Genomic DNA, 19,984 nt, shown 5'->3' with positions numbered 1-19,984 from the left:
ACAGTTTGTGAGGACATTGCATATAGCCTAAGATTTAAGTCACTGTATCGTATTATTTTGTATTATACTTAAAGTGAGACTTTGAGTGAGCTTGTTTAAAGTGGTTGTGCGTGTGTGTGTGTGCGTGTGTGTGCGTGTGTGTGCGTGTGGTTCCAGCAGAAACCAGTTACAACATCTGAATTCTCTGTTTCAAGAAGTGCATTCCTAGGATCAGCTAAGATACCGCGCAGAACCCTCAAACTCCTCTGGTAGAGAATCCAAGCTTGAGGGTGTCACATACCACCCCATGAGGGGGGATTTTGGAATAAGGTTATTTTTGTGACAAATAACATTAATATACAAATCTACTTTGCCTTCGTAACTACATTGTATGTTCTTCACTACAATGGCAAAGTTTCTCCAAAAATCACTTGAAGTAGCCCGTTCTTTTTCCCAGTACACCAAATACAGAAGCTTTGTCATGCTGCTCATATTCTAATACAGATGTGCCCTTGTCCTTGCCCTTGTGAAACCAAGTCAGTGTTGAGTTATTTTAACTTGAGTACTAATTTCAACTCCATTTTTGTTACCTAAACTTAACCAAGTAGTGTTGTTGCATAAACCTAATCAAACTGTGTCCGTTAACTACTTGTTAGAGAGGCTTCTGGCAGAAATGCACTCCCACGCCAGCAACCACCACCGATTTCCATGGAACATTAGAACATGGTTGCCCACCTGAAAAATATAGTTACACCGAAACTGAGGGCTGAAAAAAGCTGTTGCTGATTTACAAACTGATATGACTAAAGTTTAAAAAGAGGAAATGTCTCTAAACTAGTTACACAACCAAATAATTTCAAGGGAATCAACCAGGAGAACAATGAAATCCCAGAGTACTGTAAAAGGGGGATGTGGGGAGACAACCACGCGAAACAACAGTAGTACCGTTTATTTGCTAAAATCACTGAATTGACCCTGCCTTTACTTGGGACAGGCTTTTAATTCCTCTCGCACAAAAATGAAATAGGTGATATAGGTTTGAAACACTTTATTTATTTTCAACAGAATGTTACTTGTATAAAAATTATTAAATAATATCCAATACACTGCTCATTAATTTAATTCATTTTTATGAAAAGGAATATAAATAATCAAGGAACGGACACATTCGGACTAAACTAGCGCTTCAAAGGTAACGAGTCTGCACCTTTTTTGTTCCAGTAAATCTATATGAATAAGACTTTGCGGCTTGTAGTTCCCCTTAAATGAACTGAACGATTGAATTGTGGAGAATCTAACCAATCTAATGATGTGTAGCATGTTCATGCTGACTGATTATAAGTTTAAACATTAATATTTGTATTAACAATCTAAGCAGCTTAGAAGCAGCTAAAGTGGGCGACCCGGCGGGGTTTAAGATATTTATACATCCAAAGAACATACCAGGCCAGTAGAGGAGGCAGGCGCCTATTTGGGACTCGGCTATAAATTGAAGTTTTACTGTAAGCAACACACATAAGAGAACAACTGAGGGAGAATGAAAAGGAGAAATAGTCAATCCAAATAAATAAACAACACAGCACAGCCATGAGAAGGGAAATAACAATTAATATAAATAAATAACTTAATGGAAAGCATAAAGACTAACACAACTACAAGTAGACAACCATGGATAGCCTAAATTTGGGTGTATGTGTTTATGTGTGTGTATAAGCCTGTCACGGAATGTAGTTGTTAGTGAGAGTGGGATGCCACAACAGCGCTGCATAGACCCCAGCGGTAGGCAGGCAAGAACCCAAGCAGCCAGGACACCCTGTAACCCCTCAGCAAAAATAGAGTTTTTTTTAATTAGAGTAGAAAAGTTTCATTGGAGACGGTCAGAGATCATTGCAAAATAGCACCCATTCTCTTACCAAAACAGAGACCCGAGTTGACATGACGGCATGTAACAACTTATATTCAACTTATTTTGAAAAAAGTTATGTACGCTGGTTTTCACGCACACGTGGGATGTGTAAAAATGAACGTGACGTGAGAATGTGCAGGCCATGGCGCAAACTCTTGAGCTGCGGTGAGAATGTGCGCACCCTCCACAAACTTGTCTGTCTCTGTCAGTGAACTCCAAAGTGCCAAAACTCACCAAATGTTTCAAAATAGCATTTCCACTCCTGTTACTGTTCATATGTCAATGAAGCAGTCAATCAAAATAAAAGTTGGATCATGTACGTAGTGGTTTAATATCAAAACAAAATTGAATGTGAGGGGAATAGATAATGATACCTCTAACATATTTAATTTCACTTCATATCACACGTTATCACTTTAACATTTAAACCTTCAAACCCAGCAGTGTTATTTGTGCTCGCGCTACCAAGCCATAAGTATCTTCACTATCAAATCTTAAATCAGCGTTCGCTAAATATTTCATCAGCCCCCCTGGAGCGCAGCGGAGAGGGTCAGGGTGTAGCCACGGACACTTATGGTCAGTTGTGAACCTGCCAGCCTAAAGCCAGGATTATGTCAGGTGGCAGGATGCAGGATCGCTTGAGTCCTCTTCAGACTTTAACTCTGCTAACTGATGGAATTATCACCATTGTACAAATCCGAGCTAACATCAAATAGCATTAAAGAGTTGCAGAACAGAGTGTCAGTAGTTTTTAATCACATCCTCTGTGCATGCGGAGGTTTTTGACCACTTCCTGGTCAAAAACCTCCGCTTCCTGACGTAGGATCATGAAGGAGGCTGTGATCAGACGCTCCGGAGGCCGTCTCTACCCTGCACCGGCAGGTAGCCCTTCTCTCAGGTCTGTTACTGCTACTCCAACACAACACTCGGCAGCTCACACACTCCATCCTCAGTCCGCACACAGTGTTGAAGCAGATTCTGCTCAGTCCTGCTGAGGAACCCCACAACCGGCATCTCCTCGTCCTCTTTTCTCCCCAACCACACTAATAATTGGTGACTCCATAACCAGAAACATCCGTTTCTTTAACGATACCATGCTTCCCCGGTGCCACTACGGCTGACATTTAAATAAAACTCCAGTACCTAATGCTGTCGCTCCCGTCCTCCATCACAAGAGTGATAGTCCATGTCGGAACAAATGACACAGCTCTTCAGCAGTCTGAGCTGACAAAATCAGATTTTAACCGTCTTTTTAACTTTTTAAAGCAGTGTGGAAAGTCCGTTTTTATCTCTGGTCCCATTCCCACAGTTGGTCGCGGTGCTGGCCGCTTCAGTAGACTCCTTGGCCTCCACGACTGGCTCTAGTCCACCTGCAGGGCTCATCGGGTGTGTTATGTGGATAATTTTAATATTTTCTGGCAAAGAATGTCTCTTTTTAAGATAGACGGACTTCACCCAAACAAACGGGGCACAGAAATGTTAGCTGCTCACATACAGCATGTGGTGCGGTCCACACGACTTACGTGAATGACTCATCATTCATGCAGCACACCTGGACACACCACCGCTCACTGAACAGATCTCCGGCTCACTGCCACAAACAACTGTCTCCACCTGCTGGCATGTAAAGCCGCCTCCTACCAGCGTTGTTCCAAAGACTTCTATTCCTGTCATCATCACGCATAGACCAGTAAACCAAAATGTGCACATCCCACACAGAAATAATAGTAATCTTATAAGGATTAGGACAACTGCACCAACTCCAGCACCCAGAACAAACTCATTTAAAATGGCTCTCTTCAATGTGAGATCTCTGTCAAGTAAGACTTTTATCTTAAATGATTTTATCTTGTCTGCAAATCTAGATTTTATGTTTTTAACTGAATCCTGGTTGCAAATGAATGACTATAGCCAGCTAGCTGAACTGTGTCCGCCTCAATATGATTGTTTTAGTCAACCGAGGGTCAGTGGTCGTGGTGGTGGGCTACTGAGCGTGTATAGGAAAAATTTTAAATGTCATCAAGTACGCTGTGATGAATTTAACTCCTCCTAAGTTGGAGGGCTGCAAACTATCATATTTGTTATAATTTATCGCCCCCCAAAACCGCCTGGATGATTTTTATTAGAACTTCCTGAATTTTTATCTACTCTGGTTTTAAATTATGACAGAATTGTTCTTTGTGGCGATTTTAATATTCATGATGATGACCCCACCAATGTTAATGCAACTGTCCCATACACACCAGCACGTACCTTGAGATCCTCAGGCAGAGGTTTGTTGTCTGTTCCAGAGTCTCGACTGAAAACTAAAGGGGACAGAGCGTTTGCTGTCAGGGCCCCGAGGCTCTGGAACAGCCTGCCCGAGGAAATCAGGTTAGCTGAGTTAGTGAACTCTTTTAAGTCCCTTCTTAAAACATACTTTTATAGGAGAGCCTTTCCCGATCTTATTTGACTTTATTTTATCCCTTTTATTTTATTCTATTTTACTATTTTTATATTTATCTTAAGTGTATTTTAGTCTTTTCAGTGTTTTCTTGCTTTTGTCTTGTATTGTTTTTGTATTATTGTCTTTACACTTCTTAAAGCACTTTGTAACTTGTTTTTGAAAAGTGCTCTACAAATAAAGATTATTATTATTATTATTATTATTATTATTATTATTATCTGTGTACAGCTTGGCTTGGGTTCTGCCCCCAGGCCATCCGCCTGAGGACTTCTTGTCCTTTCTTTGGCTACTCGGACATTCGCCCTTGTTCTTCATTGAACTGAACCTGCTTTGCCTCCTGAGTCTGTGAGTGGGTCCTTTTCCTTGTGTTCTCTGTATCCTGTTTGACATACTGTGACAGAAACGTGCATAAGCAGAGACTGGTGTCCATAAACCTGTTAACCCGGTGCATCCTGGAATGCTTTCCACTACTGTACACCAACCATCCCCGGGGGGCGACAAAGCACTGAGGACACAGATAAAGTAAAATGTCCACCAGAAAATAGACATTAAGTGTAGTTTGCAGACCAATAAGACTAAATTACACTGTAAATATTATCTAGGTGGTTCAACTTAAAGACTTAAATTCAATTGCTGCCTTAAAAATGTGAGTAAATTCAACTTTAAGAAAAGCATTGTTTCAACTCATGATGTATACAATTTGTTTAATTAATGATAATTTATTGTTTGAACTTAATACTGTGAGTTAAAACAACTATCTACATTACATTGTCCATTCAAGGAAACTTAGTTAGTTTAACTTGGAAATGCAAGTTAACTCAACTTGAAGATTGCCTTTGTTTCAACTCATTAATTTAAGTTCATAAAGTGGATATAACTAGATTGTTCTAGTTGTCTCAGTGTTAGTTAAATGAACAAGTTTGAGTTATTGTAACTCATAGTTTCAAGTTAGAGAAACTTAACCAAATTAATACTAGTTTCCATTTCAAGTCAAGGGATTTAAATTCCAAATTTGTTTCAGTTTACATCTATAAAGGGCCTTGAAGACAGACCACAACACAGCACCACTGTTATCTTCAATGACTTGCATCAGGGCAGGGAAGCTTGTTGGTACGCCTGTGCACGCTGCAGTCAAAGTTCAAAACAACAGCAGATGTCACCTCCTTTCTGAAAGGGCCTTCAGGCCGTTGTCAGGCCGTGAGCAAGAACACCACTACCTCTATCTGTATCTGTTAAACAAATAAAATTTTCTGTATCTGTACTCAGAATGGGCAGGGCTTAATCTATAAGTGGGCGGGATTAACTGGAAGTTATTTAAGCCTGAAACTGGTATCAGAACTATATTTTCAGCTATATTTATTAGAAAACTATTTACAGAACAGCCTCAGAATTGAGCTTCAAAGCAATGTTTTTCACAATATATTACAAATCACAATAGTAATTGATTTTTTTAAAAAAGGTTCCTATATTTATAGTTTATAACAAAACAGATATTGACACATTTTACTCTGATGATACTCATAAAAAGTATCTGTACCGGATACTCGTTTCAACCGAGTACTCACTAAACTCTAATAATTAGTTGATTATGTATGTGTTTTTCTCAAACTCAAAGGACGCAGAACCTAGGCAATCCTCGTACTCTCGCCTTTTTTTTCAACTGATAACTTACATACGTAAGTTCAGTTAACATGACAAAAGTGTCAAATAGTTATCACAATGAATTAATGCAAGTTCAACTTTCTAAAACTCATACAGTTGAGTTCAAAATCCAAAACTTGTCAGAGCTATTTGAGTTAAAAAGAAGTAAGCACTCATAACTAAATGGGTCTATTTTTTTCAGTGTATGAACAATGTTCACAAAACAAGTGGACTGGAAACTTCCAACCATGACTGTTCATGAAGACTGGTGACGTGTGGTGTAAACGATCCTGAAAAAGAGGATCGAAGGATCACAACAGAAAGGTCTGCAGACAAACAGAGAGGTCCACCCTCAGCTGTAGGCCACCTGAAGAAGCTACACTGTATTTGACCTAGATCCTCTGTTAAAGAGTGTGGTGTTTTTACCACGGACATGGCAAGTGACGTGATTTGTCTGCAAATTCTACTCTCGAGGCGTTCCTTATCAAATATTTATCCTCATTTTAGATTCAGAGCTGTAACTGCGAAGAGGAGTCTGTGTGTGTGTGTGTGTGTGTGTACATATGCCAGCCTGTTTTCCTGTGTGTGTGATATCCATCCATCCATTCACCCAGCTCTTGGCTGGCCTGTATTTTGTCAGAATAAAGAGGGTCTGATGCTGAGCGTTAAGCAGCCTGCTGTCTGGTTTGGTTTTGGTGTCTATCACAATAGTAGCCCTGGGAATATCACACTCTGCTCTGCCCTCAGGTTAGAAGCATGCTGCTTTCTGTCTCACTCTCTCTCATTCTGGCACTCACTCACTCTATCTGTAGCTTTCATCCCCTGTATCTCTTTCACACTTTGTTTCCTTAGGACACAATACTGTTCAGATATGATGAGCATAAATGTAGATACCTGTCAGATCTGTCACTGTATGGCTTTTTTTTACTATATTTTTACTATTTTTACTATATTCCACGTACCTTTTGCATTGTATGCAGACACCCTTGTTCACATACTTTTTTGTAGTTTTGGTCTGGGGTTGTTGTTTGTGGTTTGAGCTTAATACCTTAGTTCCATTTAAGGTGAATCTTAATGCAACAAATGTCTCATTCCAACTTTGTGGCAATAGTCTGGGAAAGTCTTTTACTTTGTGCGGGTTGGTGTGGAAAAACCTGAATAATTTGCACAGAGCACTAACCTCGACCCCATCCAACACCTTTTGGATTAACATTCACTGCATTTTTGTAGTCTGGACGTGGTGGGTACTTGCGATGTCTGACAGAGCTGCATTCCTTGGACAATTTGGACCTCACGGTTTATGCCCCGTGCCAGTGTTCAGAGCCATTGCAAGAAGATGTGTGACCTTGTAGCAATGCAAAAGTAAAAGGTGTAGAGGTTGGGGTGTTGGATGTGCTTGTGGCACATGCTGGAGACCGAAGATCTGTGGAGTCACCAATCTGCAATTGATGTATTCAAATTTTAACCACATTTCATTCACTCTCTTTTGAGCTGTTTTGGTCTCCACCAACTCCTGAGGGAAATCTGACTCTTTAGCGGAACATAATATTCCACTATGTTCAATTAGCAGGTCACTAACTGTGCCTGTCTGCAGTTTGGTGCTGAGAAGGTACTGCACTGAAGCTGCATGCTGCTGCCGGAAAACAAGGTTGATGTGAGAGTAAACCAAAACTGTGAAGTGAAAGATGCTACGCTCCATAGAGCTGAAGGGAACTGCAAAGACGGATGATAATTATCTGTGGGGTTGTCACAAATTTTCCATTGTTAATATAAAAATATTTATTAGTGCAGCTTTAAATGAATAAAGTGTTCACTGGCTGCCTGGCAATCTAAGACGACAAGCCAAGAGTCCGGCATATAACCTGACATAATCTGATGGAAAGCTTGAAACCAGAGGGAGTTTAGAGGTTGTTATTGCGGCACATTAATGCCTGTAGTTTTGGAATCCCATGTTCAACAACCAGTATGGGTGTAATGTTCAAATGTCCGTATACTTTTGGCCGTGTACTGTCTCTCTCTCTCACAAAATTGCTTCTTGCTTTCTCATCTCCTCTCCTCCTACATTTCTCTTCCTCCCTCGCTCCCTAGAGTTTTCCACACACCCTCAGCCTTAAACACACACACACACACACACACACACACACACACACACACACACAGGCAAATTTTCTCTCTTCTTCTCCCTCCTCTCTCACCTATACTCCCTTTCTTCTCTCAGGAGAAAATCTTCACAACTCTTCTCCAGCTTCCTCTCTCTCTATCGCTCCCCACTCACTGTTTTGTGCCTTTTCTGCCTCTTCTTCATCTTCCTATTTTTGTCTTTTCCTACCTCCTTCTGTTACACTCTCTCTTTCCTAGATGTCTGATAAGCATTCAGTGGCAGTGCCATCTGATTCGGTTGCAGCCCCCCCCCCCCCCCCCCCCCCCCCCCCCCCCCCCCCCCCCCCCCCCATCTCACTCCAGCCTGACATTGTATCCTAGCAACCTAACTTTACTAGTAGTAGCAACATCAGTCTGGCATCTCCCCTCAGCACACACTGAATATTCTGCACTCTGCATCTGATTTCTTGCAGGTTAAAAGTAGATGGCTCCTCACATCACAAATCAGTTCAAGCACAAAGATAAATGACCTGCTTTGGTTGCTGCAGACACTCAAACCTGCAGTGCGGAACTTTTGTCTACCCCTTTTGACAGCGAGAGTAATTATACGACACTGTCGACACGTGCTTATGACGTAAAAGCTCTGCCATACTGAGTTGGTGCTGCCTCTACGGTTGCTCCCCCCCCTTTAGCTCTGGCAAACCAATCATTGCTGGTTGACATAAAACCAGTGCGAGAACATCATTACAGCCATCAGATTTTAAAACTCAGGTATACTTCAAATACAGAGGGACTCACCTGGCCTGATAGACTTAAACCTGTTGAACACCGATGCCGGGGGCAGCACTGCTGACTTACTTTTGCTGTAAATGCCATTTTAAGTCCAAAAATCAGCTGATTTGTTGCTCCAAGAATGAATATTCACTGTTTTTATCAATTATTTCAATTTTATGTTATTTGGAACATGGATGTATGGACATAAATAGTGTTTGAAAGATAACTCCCAATAAAAGTCAACATTAAAACAGTAAATATTGCCAAAATATGGACATTTGCCTGGTATATTTTTTATTGAAAAATATGTATTATTTATATTTTAGTTTATTTTCATTAAATTTACAGTTACAATTGCATTCCAGATGTATTAAAATATATTCAGTTGCATTACAATCTATCTGATGATGGTTTTGATAGTTTATTGCATTAAAATGTAGCTTTTTTTACCAGGCAAGGATGAAAATATCCTATTTTCTCTGTATTGCATCTCCATTTAGTCTTTAATGGTAAAATAAATATTTTAATTTACAATGGATTTATGTTCCTTAGCTTCTGGCCTTTCAAAGGAGACCAGAAGTATGCTTATGGACCAAATGGTTGAGGAGTTATTCCTGATGTTATTTTAGGCATTTTTCCTGGAAATAGCTGGCCCTTTACAATCAGTATTGTGTAAACTTGTTCGGTAAAAGCTTCAATATAATGGATATTCATTTATATGTAACAGTCCTGCACTCTAACTATAATTAATAAACTATGAACATCTCCTTCATCATGAACGATGCACGCCTTGAACCACACAGCAACATTAACATATTCCCTTGAAGTCTGAGCTAAACAAATTTGATTTTGTTTTGAAATTGACACGGAGCGCTTCAACCAGGCTAAACAGTGTATGATTTGAACACCAGAATTAAGTTCCACCAGAATTAGAACACATAATCCCTCCTTCAGCTTTCCACAAAACAAGGTCACACAAAAAACCAAGCAGTAAAACCAACTGAAGGAGAATTTCTAAACATTTATACTTTTAATGAATTACTTGTGTGTTCAGTTTTATTCTTTTTTATTTACATTGGTGGTATTTTCATTCTATCCTCTTCTGTAAAAAGTGTGCAAGTTGCTTGAATGAAAAAGGCAATCTATTACTCATTATTCCATTAACAAGTAATTTACTAATTACTCAACAGCAAAAGTAATTAGCAATTGCCTATATTGTGCATTGCATTACTTTCCATGCTCAGCCCAGCTCTGTCAAATTTGAAATTTCCACACATATACATCTAGTGTACTTTACATATGTAGTAATAAAAACTAAAAACTAAACTTTTAACAAGCAAGGTATTTACTGAAAACCAACAGCTAGTTCAATATTAGCCCCGGTGACTACACTTAGCACAGATGTTCCTGTGCTAAGTGTAGATGATCGCTGCAGGATTCACACAGACTCCACTGCTGAACCAAACCGGGTGACAGTATGCCAGTTAAGAAGACACAACATGTTAATTTGGCAGCTTTGGAGTTACCAGAAGATATATATCCTCCTCTTTTGGTGGAGGTTTGCCACCTACCCCAACACCTTCGGCCCTTGCACCAAGCTAACATGTCCCGAACCAATCTGTCCTCTGAAAACACAAACAAAACTGATGTCAACCATTCCATTCAACTTCTGGTAGGACTGCAAATACGCCAACCATCTAAACTGTCAGAATATCACTAGGAGTAGTGACTATAATGTAATTACTGAGTTTCAAATTGTAATGAAATCCTTTTACTATTTGTTACTATAAAAAAGTGAGTGACACATTACTGAAATGTGTTACTACTGTATATATACACTACATACACAATTAATGAGATATCACATCAAAGTATAGTTTACAGGTGCTCATGATGAATTAATAATACTATGAACACTATTAATAGCCATTACCCTATATCAGGGTAAGAATTTTATGGGGGCCATGACGGCCATGGCTGCTGTGCCCCCTCAGGGGCCAACAGTGAATCCGAAGACCTAAAACATTGAAGTTTGAAAACGCTGCTGACCCTGTTTTTCGTTTTAAAACCCCGGTTAGCGTTTTAGTGTAGACAAAAATGGAGGATGTTAAAAACGATGATGCAGACACTCACGTTTGGCTCTCTGATTGGGTCTTGCAAAGCAAAAACACAATGCTACTGACAGAGTTTTGGGTTGGTTTAGTTTTGGTATTTTTGTTAAAATATTCTGTACCGTGCCAATAACACTTATAGCCTACACTTGTACTGTGCATGTCGCCATATTTACTTTGCAACGACTCCCAGTCTGTTTTCCGCCGCCACAACCGCTTTTAACTCTTGTGTTGCATTCAGTAAGAGTCCCAGCTCATTGTTGGTCTATGCAAAAGAACAATCTGGTGCGGTTCTTCGTCTGTATTTCTTTATTCTTTCACCAAATCCTCTGTATATACGGAATAGACCATCTGCTTCATGTTTACACCTGCACGTGTACACACAGTGTACGTGAATGATCACTCAATGTGTGTTTAGACAGATATCAGTTCTGATAAACAGCTAAAACGCTGGTGTGGATGGAGGTCGGTTTACAAAAAAGAAAATACAGAATGCTAACCTTATTGTTTGAGGGGAAGAACTGAAACAAAGTATAAGATCTATAAACTTTCTCAACATCTATCTGGAACCAGGAGGAATTGCTGAAAGTGGACATATTATGCTTATTTTCAGGTTCATAATTATATTTAGGGGTTGTACCAGAACAGGTTTACATGGTTTAATTTTGAAAGAACACCATATTTTTGTCATACTGCACTTTGCTACAGAATCCCTTTTCACCCTGTGTGTTTACCGCTCCATTATAGCTATAGAGTGATGCATCTCACTTCTACAAGATCTTTGTTGGGAGTTGCACATGCACTAGCCAATCAGAAGCAGAGTAGGGCGGGTCCTGACAAGCCGGTTAACACAGCTTCGGTTCAGCTGTACATGTTCCTGAACCAGCTCCACAACCTAGACTGGAGCAAGAATTTCAGAGTGTTAAGTTATTAATCTGTAACACATTGATCTTTCATGTAATGGTTTAACTGTGTGTCTCTACATCACAGTAACAGCTTTATGTCCACTGACTGTCTAACTTTTGGTCGGGAGGGTGGGGGTGAGGTGAGGCAGCGGGTGACCCCTTGTCATTGTGTGTCCTGCACGAGCCGATAAGCTTATGACATACATTTATTCATTTAGCTGGCGCTTTTATCCAAAGCGACTTACAATTGCTATATATGTCAGAGGTCTCACGCCTCTGGAGCAACTAGGGGTTAAGTGTCTTGCTCAGGGACACAATGGTGGTGGGGTCACAGTGGGGGATTGAACACGTGTCTCTCACACCAAAAGCAGGCATCTTATCCACCGCAACATCACAGCACCGTGACAAACTTGTAACGGTAGTAAAGGCTGGACTACAATGGAACTGTTTTCAGGCAGTTCAGAGGAGAGTTTTCTGTGGGAGATGGGAAGTCCTTTTAGGGTGGACTTTGGGCTTTTTCACTTTGCAAACCTATTATATGCACAAAAAAGATTTAGGCTTAACACAATAAAGGAAAAGTAAAAGGCCAAAAAGCATAATTTGACCTCTTTAATTGCACTAAATAAAAAATAAAAATCATATTGTTTTTTTTACAATTTTATCTGGTAACGGTTTAGAAACTGGGGTAGTTCCCCCGATATCTAAAGCGTTACCAGATGTGAAGTTATGAAATAAAGTAGTGAATGGTAAATGAACCCCTTTCTAGTCTTCCGACCACTTTTAAAGCGCTTTACATTACATGCCACATTCACACCTTTCACACATATTCATACACTGATGGACACTTCAACATATGGGCTGGGAAAGCCGGGATTGAACCACCAATCTTAGTGGGTCGCCTTAATCTAAGACACAGCAGCCCCTAACAATTCGGGATCTCATAATGAACTTGTACTGTAGATATTTTTTAACTGCTGGGTACCTATTCTCTGATTAGACAGTGTGTATCACTTACTGAGCAATACAATAGATAGATAGATAGACAGACAGAAAGATCATGAGGATGAGGCAGAGCATAAACCTTTTAATTGCACAAAGAGACACACACAAATCATCAATCAATCTGACTGAAAGGATGATGCATCAGGCTTTCAGCCTTGAGACTGGGGCATCTCTCCCTCTGAACATTGGTTCAGTGCTTGGTGTCAGTCACCACATTTCAGGGTCCCTGAATCTCTATATTTGTCCTCACCCCGTAGACAGATTGCTAGACTGCTGAGGGGGGAGGTGCTGATGTTCAGCATTTACAATGTTTACAGTGTTCACCATCTTAATATTCATTCATTATATAACCTGTTATACTGTGACAATAAATGTACCTACCTACCTAAATACACTGTATGATATGACTTGAATTTTTGTGTGCCGCCTATCAGACCAATTCAAATCTTGATCTGATGAAGGCGCTAGATGAAAAGTCACAAGTTCATCAAAATTATTGCAAATCATCCTGTGGAGGACTTAAATGACGGTAGGCCAATCAAATTTCATGACAATCCATCCACTGTTGTCAAAATGCCTCACAGTGAACTTTACAGTGGCGCTAGAGGAAAAGTCACTTGGATTCAACCTCTGAGGATAATGAATGTCTGTACACAGTTTCATAGCAATCCATCAATTAGTTGTTTAGATATTTAATTTTTGACGCAAGTGGAGGACCGACAGACTAAGCTGGTTTCAACTTGTCATGCCATGATTACTGTGGCCAAAAATATCACAGTAAACTATCATCGCAAAAAATCATGAAACTCGGTGCAGAGGTGGAAAGTAATGAATATTTTTTTTGTGTACTTGTACTTTTTTATGTAGATGTTTAAATCTGTGATATTACTTTTACTTCAGTATGTTTTATTTAAAGTATTGTACTTCGCTACATTTTCAATTACATCTGTTACTGAGTAAAAAAAGTGCAAGGAAAAACATATGGGTCACAGGTCTTGGTGATAAGGTCAGCTGCAGATGGAAAGAAACTGTTCTTGTGGTGTGAGGTTTTGGTTCACAGTTTGCGTCCGGAGGGGGGCAGCCATAATCTTTCCTGCTCACCTCAGAGTCCTGGAAACATACAGGTCCTGGAGGGATGGTAGATTCCAGCCCATCACCCTCTCTGCAGAGTGAATGATACGCTGCAGCCTGCCCTTGTCCCTGGTGGTGGCAGCAGCGTACCAGATGGTGATGGAGGAGGTGAGGATGTTTAGGGTGATGGGGATGGGTGGGGTTGGACTGTTCCTGAAATCCACAAGCATCTCCACTGTCTTAAGAGCCTTGAGCTCCAGACTGTTTTGGCTGCAACAGGTCCCCACGTGGTCAATCTCCCAACTGCAGTCGGACTCATCCCCAACAGAGATGAGCCCAATGAGGGTGGTATTATCTGCAAACTTCAGGCGCTTGACGGTCTGGTGGCGCAGCTGTTGGTGTACAGGAAGAAGAGCAGAGAGAGGGAAGAAGATGGAAAGAATGCAGCCTTGAGGGGAGCTGGAGCTGATGGTCTGGGACTCACTCACATGTTTTCCCAGCTTCTCGTGTTGCTTCCTGTCAGACAGGAGGTCTTAGCTGGGAGAGCTTGTCCTGCAGCAGAGCCAGCATGATGGTTTTAAAAGCAGAGCTGAACTCCACAAACAGGATACTGGCGTAGGTTCCTGAGGAGTCCCGGTGCTGGAGGATAAAGTGAAGGGCCGTGTTTACTGCATCGTCTACAGATTGTTAGTCTGTTTGTCAGAGAATGTTCTCCTCTTTAAAAATCCAAAAAACTCTATTTGGGTTCATGGTGGATTTCCTTTGTTGAAGTCACCAAGGATTTCAGAGTACAGGTTAGTCTGCTCCACACATAGAATCCGGTCAGCAAGCATGCACAGTGCGTTCTCCATGCTGGACTGTGGTGCAATGTAAACGCCGACCAAAACGAATAAAATAAAAAATAACTGTTCTCTGGTGAGAAATTGCCGGGCACAGCAGAAAACTGTATTTACAGTAGGCCCTATCTATCAAGACAAATCGCACACTGAAGCACCAAGACTGTCATCTGCTGGTTACGTGAACTGCATAATTATGTTTTGTGTTTGCTTATTATTATTAATTTTTGCTGCAAATAACTTTTTTTGGTTGAAGGAAAATTTATTTGACAATCTAGATAATCATTGTCTCTAAAATATATTTGGGTTTAAGAAGCTGTAAATACTTTATCTAGTAAGAAAATGTGTTCTTATGTTATTATGAAGCCTAGTGGGAAGGGCTACTGGTTTTAAAAAGGGGTTGCCTTGGGCCCTGGTGAAGTCAGTCTTGGCTTGCTTATAGAGGAGGTCACATCTCCTGAACTTCCAGATTGTGTATTGGATTGTGTTTAAAATATTCCAGAATCTTATACAGTATTTTGATGTGTGTTTTTCATCTTTTTGCGCTAAAATTATCACTGTATGCACCTTGGGAGGCCGGCATTTTAGATCTCATAGTCATAATATTTTCCGACTACGCCTTTGTTTTCCAATTTTGGGGGAGTTTGAAATACACTGAACAAAATTATAAACGCAACCTTTGCTTTTGTCCCATTCATCATGAGCTGACCTCAAAGACCTAAGACTTTCTCTATGTACACAAAAGGCCTATTTCTCTCAAATATTGTTCACAAATCTGTCAAAATCTGAGTCAGTGAGCACTTCTCCTTTGCCGAGATAATCCGTCCACCTCACAGGTGTGGCATATCCAGATGCTGATCAGACAGCATGGGGATTGCACAGGTGTGCCTTACGATGGCCACAATAAAACTCCAAAATGTGCAGTTTCACTGTATTGGCGGGGAGTCAAGTACTGCATTGTAAACATAATCTAGATCATAATCTACTGATAGACAATACAAGAACTATACATGCTAGTATCAAAGGTATTTAATGCCAACCAAATTTAACAGTTCATGTAAGAACGTGTCCACTTGGAATTTGAAACGGCTACACCAGCCGCACGTATACAATTTTACCCCCATTCCCTTTAGCGGAGGGCTAAACCGGAAGTTAGCCTGCTCGCCCGGCAAATGTCAACACAGTGGACGCTGTGGCGCTACTGCCAACTAGCGTTTGGGGGTGTAATTGCAGAATGACGTACACAGCTACGCACAAGTATAAATGCATGGTGACGTGTGTAGCCTACATTGTAGTTACGCACGTAGACCCTAAGCCTCTTTGGGCTCTTTTATGAGCCACAACAGTTGGCTGACAGCCAATCATGGGTCCTAAGCGTCAGGCAGCCCTTCTCAGAGCCACTCCTCGCTTTGGTTGCATGCTGGTCTTTCCATACACGTAAAAATTGGATGTTTCTTCATTGTTTATATTGGTTTGCCATGTTAATTAGTCATTTAAATGTTATTATTTGGCTTTCTAAACTACACTAAACTAAACATATGAAGAACAATTGTCTATACTTACAAATAAAATTAGCCTCATGCTATTTATCATCATTAATTTTTTTACTGATCATCTTGTTGTTTTTGCACTGTGAACATTCTTGTGAAGGCCTACTAACCGTACTATTTCTAACCTGCTGCTGATGTTCCTCATTTGTGCACAGTGTTCTTCAGTAAAGGCTGCAAGAAATCTCGAGAAACTGAGGTTGTAAGGGGAAAAAAGAATTTTTGATGGCGCGTATAGTTAAGATATTAGTGATGAATGGTGTCACTACACAATACATCTGAATTATTTTGGGCCAAAAAAACAGTAGCTCTCTTTTGTGATTATTAATTTTAAGGCTCACTATGTTTAAGATTATTGTTGACTGAGTGTCAAAAAGTTGTACATGTTGAGTGTCTTCCTCTACCTTTTCTTCTTCATTTCACAAAACTTTTTTGGAACTCAAATTACATGATTTGAATGGTACTGGTATTTCATCTGACTGCAGTTGTAAAATACTCTCACCAGACTCACATGCTGGGAGCTCATGACATGATCTCAGGGGTTGTAAGAAATCTGAGGAAACTGCAGCTGTAACAGATGAGAGAACACCGCAGTTGTCACTTGTCAAAGAAAGCACTTTCAAACAACATTAACTTGTGAAGTGGAGTTCAAAGTGACAGAAGTGGAGTGCTATTCCAGGTTCACAGTTTAAGTTTGAAATGTATCCAGTTTCTCACCTCCAGATGTCAATTTAAGAAAACCAAGCCGCATCCCTGTTATGGGAAGCGGGTTGTTTAATGAGCAGCAGAAGGTTTTCACCACTGCAGCCTGGCGCTTGCACAGTGCTCCTTCATGACCCTTTGGAGAGGTGCAAAATTCCATGTCCACAGAGTAGGTTTGACCTGGAGTGCTCAAACTTATTTTTATTTTACTTATTTATAGTTTTAGGCTCTCCCTGAAACTGAGATTTTACTAATTTTATATTTATCTTAAACGTGTATTTTAGTCTTTTCAATGTTTTCATGCTATTATATTGTATTGTTTATATATTATTGTCTTTTGGGTATTATTGTCTTTACACTTGTTAAAGCACTTTGTAACTTGCTTTGAAAAGTGCTCTACAAATAAAGATTATTATATTATTATTATTATTAAAATTGATATAGTTCTGTTACAGTGTTCCTAAAGTAGTAAGCGGTTAAAGGCCGCAACGGATAGGCTACTATAGGGTGCAGATAACTGAAAAGGGCGCTGTATCTCATGCTAGGTGATACTGGGAAAGCGCTACATTTACAAAAACCTACTGGCTACACAGATTAGAGTAGATTTCATGGGTAAAGAATCAAGAAAACAGTCCCACGCAGGTCTCTACCACCATCAGAGAAGGGGCGTCCCTCTCTAACTTCAAAAAGCTCTTGAAAACTCATCTCTTCCAAGAACACTTCCTCTTACAACACCTCTAACCCCCAACCTCTAACATGCACTTCCTGTGCTCTTCTTTTCTATCTCCTTACAATTCCCTTGTACTGATTGCACTATTTCTCCCCCTAGGTACTTACCCCAGTGATGTCATACATGCTGTTAACTCTTACTAGTATCTATTATCACTTGTAGATCGCTTACTTTGTTGATGTTGTATGTTGTTCCTTAAATGTAAGTTGCTTTGGGTATAAGCGTCTGACAATGAGTAAATGTAAATACATAATTAACGAGCATTTACCAGCATAGTAGATTTGCTTCTCTCACCAACCAGTTGGACAAAAAAAAAGTTGAGCTACTCTCACTCCATTAAATAACACCAACTTCTCTACAACTGCGTTGGTGAGTGCCTATTTGTACAGCTGCTCCACCGTTGAGATCTCCCTGGCGTACGGGATCACTTTGATCAGTGAAATCAATGTCATGAATCTTGCTCCATAGCCACCTCCACACTGCATGGAGGAGGTGGAAGGCACACAGGAGCAAGGGTGCCTCAGGAAATGCTTTTCTCAGTGCTCCCCTCTCGGCCTTGCAGTCATCTGAGAGAAAAAGACTGGGGCCTAGCTGACCTCTCACACAAAAGGCATCTTCTGGCATGATTTCTCTCAGTAACTGCAGACCCTTGAGAACTGTGGCTTTGTCTTCCCTCTGCATCGGGATGACGAGAGAACCCGTGCACAGCTGTGAGTGAGTCACAGTCCATGTTTTCCCAAAGAGTCAATAAAAGAATACTTTGCTACTGTGCTTCAGAATGTCGACTTGCTTCACGACGAGGCAACAGATGGCCACCAGAGAGGTGTCTGGCCACACCTTTTGTTGTATTCCTTAACCTGCCTCTCTAACGCTGCTGCAATCCCTCTCACCATACTCCTGACTACAGACATTTTACAGCTTTCCAAAAGATAACCCAGAGGACTTGAAAAACTATGCCCGGACATGGCAGAACTGCGTGTCTCAGCAGTGTTTCCACTGCTTTGTCTCCTACATCTCTATGGCCCAGGGCATGAACCACAAGCACATTGTGATGCCACAACTGCAGTTCCAGACAGTAATCCAGTGCAACACTTGCTAGAAAATAGTGTTTACCATGAAGACACCATCAGAGTTTTGACGAAAGCTGACCCCGCTGCATTATTTTCTATACAGGAAAATCCCTATAAAACTGAAGAGGTTCATGTGTTTGTACTCTGTTTATTTAGGGCAGCTATGTGATTAATTCAGAATAACTTTGGCATTGATATTGATCTAGCTAGTAGCTAACTGGCTAAATTGTGGAAGCCATTATTGGGCTTTCTAGCTTAAGAGAGGCAGGGAGTATATGATTGACCTAAAAGTGATGAAAAATGACATTATGAAAAAAATTGTCATTGGGAAAGTTGCAATATGAAATAAAAGTGGAATTCAGTCTTTTATTGTCTAGTGTACAGTGGCCAGATAATGATATCTAAAGGATCAGCTCTTTCCAGAATTTAGAAAACGGGATGAAAGATGAGTGATGCAGCAAAGGTCACATGCAGGCTAGCTACATCTTGTGCGCTCTGAACCACACTGGGCTTCTATCAGACGGACAAAAACGCATTTTTCTGTGTGCAGAGGAAGGACACTGGATGTGAATTATTAAACAACGTCCGTCAGCGGTATGTTTGTGTATTCACTTCACAAGGAGACTTTGTAAAAAGGACTACAAGGCCACACACATAAAAACAAATACCTGCATGCCTAGACATGCAGTCTGTGTGCAGAGTCTTACACACATTAGCAGCATTTACACATCCCTCATGTCATATCAAACTTATTCTTTAGAACACTGCATGTGACATGTTATCAGCACCATAGCTACCACAGAAAACACTGTGGACATGTCCTCGTCTTGAATTTGGCAACTTAGGGGCAATTAAATTCTACAGTTCAAAACGAGTCGGGTTTCTTTCATAGGCTGATTCCAGTAGTTTTAGTCTCAGTATATTTAAATTGTATCACTTTTGGGCCATACATTTAAATGATTAACTATTTCCTGACCAGCATTGTATCCCTGGTGGCATGGAGTTGAGAAATTAAATAGTTCCCAACATCACCATAAAGGTGCTAGATCAAAAGTTAATCATTTCATCTTCTGGGCACCTTGGCTATCTTTAACTATTCAGTGGAAATCCATCCAATAGTTGTCGAGACATTTCACTCAAAACCATGAATGTCCATACATGTCC

General features: G+C 40.4%; 1 protein-coding gene across 1 annotated transcript in view; it reads right to left on the bottom strand.

Moving 5' to 3' along the window:
* LOC123984046 (leukocyte immunoglobulin-like receptor subfamily B member 3A) overlaps window positions 1-19,984 on the bottom strand; it is a 65,844-nt gene that overhangs the window by 4,415 nt on the left and 41,445 nt on the right. The gene's annotated exons all lie outside the window — the stretch shown is intronic.

The sequence above is a fragment of the Micropterus dolomieu genome, linkage group LG02 (genome assembly GCF_021292245.1).
Source record: "Micropterus dolomieu isolate WLL.071019.BEF.003 ecotype Adirondacks linkage group LG02, ASM2129224v1, whole genome shotgun sequence".
In the NCBI taxonomy this organism is placed as follows: domain Eukaryota; kingdom Metazoa; phylum Chordata; class Actinopteri; order Centrarchiformes; family Centrarchidae; genus Micropterus; species Micropterus dolomieu.
This window is presented reverse-complemented; position numbering and strand designations above follow the sequence as displayed.